Genomic DNA, 2,869 nt, shown 5'->3' on the forward strand with positions numbered 1-2,869 from the left:
AAAGAAGGAAGACCTATAACACAGAGTTAATTTTGTGCTGAGGAATAAACTCTTCCTCAACCGCGTCCTTATACCACGGTATGAGTTCCCCGTGGGCACACGTGTTTGAGACCCCCCCCCCCCCCCCTCCCTTCGTAGGCCTCGAGTATGTTCAAGCGTTGCCTGTTGTTTGGTCGAATCGATGAGATCGTCATTTGCCGTTCCGAAACTGCCTGCGCGGTTGAGCCAATGCAAGGTCTCATAGCGCCTAGATGGTATGCAACACCTTGCCTGCAGTGCATGCGTGTACTGCGGGCTGGCCTACCCTGCGTCCCGCAGGCGCCGAGCTCTTGTCTCACGTTGGTTGGCAAATAAATTTAAGAAATAACAGACGAATTTTCTAGACGACTCCTAAGAAGAACAAGCACTTTTTTCAGTGCAGTGTAAAACCAATGTCGGTGCCCCGACATGTCTACGTCCCATGTCTTAAAGCCGCTTAAACCGCACGGGTAACTTAACGCGCGGACTTTTGTGGTGGCATATTCCCCACTTGCCATATCTCTCAAACAAACAACCTATAACCACTCAAAACTAGGAATCGAAGTGGGAATTCCCAATTCTGCATCACTATCGCATCCTCGTGAAATCCCGAGAATTAACTCTATTTACTTCTATTCCCCGCCCTCCCGGCGAGCCACGGACACCATTTTTTTTTTACCGTTGAGCTTCCTGGAATGATAATCCCCGTACCTGTACCTCACCGGCTGCGCACAAGCTCTCCGTCTGCAACTCGCCGGCCTTCTCTCCGATGTCTCCGCCCGGCGAGCCGCCCGGTGTGTTGTACGCTTAATTACCCTCCTCGTTCCGGTGCGGATCCGATTACCTCCCTCGCTCGCGCCTCAGTCGCCGCCAGCCTGCCGCTGCTGCTGCCGCCACGCCGCCCCTCGGCGCGACCGTTTTCGCTTTCATACCAAAGGCGGGGGCCTTATTATTGGAGCGGTCCACGATCCTTTCTCTTTATCCTTTCTACTTTTGTCCTGCTCTCTCTCGCTATCATCTCTCTTCCGGTTTCTTCTTTCCCCGTCCCCTCTTGTTCTGTCGCGGCGAACAACCCCCCTTCCCCTCTCTGCGCCAGCGACACGTCTCTGCGCGCCTCTGTGCCACTTCCCGTCGCCCGCCTCCCGCCCGCCTGGGGGGTAGGCAGCGTGGGGACGGGCGTGTCTGGCGGGCGTGCCTACCTCGCTGCTCGCAGGCGCCAAGTGCCTCGACAGCGCCGACTCGTGTTTTTATCCCCCTATCTCTCTCCCTCTTGTTGCAGGTTGGTGCTGTGATGGTGACTGCCCTCTATCTCTCTCTGCTCTGCCACACTGTATTTCTACGTCCTACTCACCGCTGACGCTCGGGCTGTGCGGTTCGAGTGTATGTGAAGGTAATGTACGTGTACGTCGCCACCTGCCAGCCTCCCCTGTAGTAGCGCCCGGGGGCCGTGTGTGCGGCTGTGCAGGGCGTGGCGGGGCGTGGCGTGGCATGGCGGGGCTCATTCGACTAATTCTGGCCCGATGAGTGCGCCACACTCTCGCCCGGCACAAGGCCGGCCGGTCAACGGGTGATTGGGTCCCGCCCCGTCCCTTTGCGGCCACTTTGGGCTCGGCAGAGTGGACTGGCTGGCGAGGAGCCGGGCTGCGGGGGCCACCTGAGGGTCCAGGACAAGAGGGCCGCAACGAGCGCGGGGTGGGCGTCAGCTGAGGAAGTCCCCTGTGGGGGCGCGCGGCGGCCTCGTCGTGGACTTACAGGGCGGGCGGGGGCGCGCGCGGAATACATTTACGCGCCGGACAAGACTGTCCGGTGCTGGCGCTGGCGGCCTCGCAGCGGCGATGACTCGGCGGTAAGCCTTTCGTAAGCCCCGCTCGCTGCGCTCTCTTTGCCCCTCCCCCCAAACTCGCTCTCTCCAACCCGCCCGCGCCCGGCTCGGTACACAGGCTCATGCATATGCAAGCTGCGTCGTAATTGAAAATTGTAATTATGGCATAGTATCAAAAGAAGGACATCTGTCACCACGGCGCGCGGGCCGTCCCCGGGCTGTCTGCTGGTGGGGGCGCTGCCGCGCGCCGCTAGGGGGCGCCACCTTTGGCAGGTAGACCTCGGGGCAGGTCGCCCGTGCCGTGCCCCCGGGCCGTGCCCCTGGCCCACTGTGCGTCCTTGTTCCCGTATTCACACGTGGATCGCTGCAGTAGCCCCAGTTCTATGAATATATTTTGCGGTTGCCCTGGGGTTGCCCCGGCGCGTTTGCCTGCGGGTGCCCTTGCTAACACTTCTGGCCCTGCTGGCTGCTGCTGCGGCGCGCTGGGTGGGTACCGCCGGGGCGTTGCTGGGTGGGCTGTTGCTCTGCTTGGCGCGAGCACCTTAACCCCCTCTCTCCTTTCCCCCTCTCTACCACGCTTGTTTTCCGCGTTCCTTTTTCCTATCCCTCTTTTTTCTCTATCTCTCCCCACCTGCGCTATATACCGCCTGTGGTCAAACTCTGTACCACTCTAGAGCGGGGAACAGGAAAAATGGGTTCAAACAAACCGCTAGACGTCGGTGGAAACAGTAAAGAGCTGTCAGCCTCAATTTCGCATATCCAACCCCTTTCTCGTAATTTTAGGCGCCACAGGTCCAATATTTCTTCCTGCTCATCCTATAACCGCCTTATATCTCCTCAGCAGCCTTTGCCTTTGACCCTGTGCTGGCTGAGACTGAGAGAGGGGGAGTACAGGAAGAAAGGGGGAGTGGGGTGGGGGATGCCTGAATGCCTTCTTGGCGACCCCACCTCACCACTCCCCCACGCCCGCGGACTTGCCGGACCCAAAGCCTCTCACCCCTCCCCTCTAGCCCCCTGCCCCTCTCGCCC

The sequence above is a fragment of the Frankliniella occidentalis genome, unplaced genomic scaffold (assembly GCF_000697945.3).
Source record: "Frankliniella occidentalis isolate FOCC.00 unplaced genomic scaffold, Focc_3.1 Scaffold49, whole genome shotgun sequence".
Classification (NCBI taxonomy): Eukaryota; Metazoa; Arthropoda; class Insecta; order Thysanoptera; family Thripidae; genus Frankliniella; species Frankliniella occidentalis.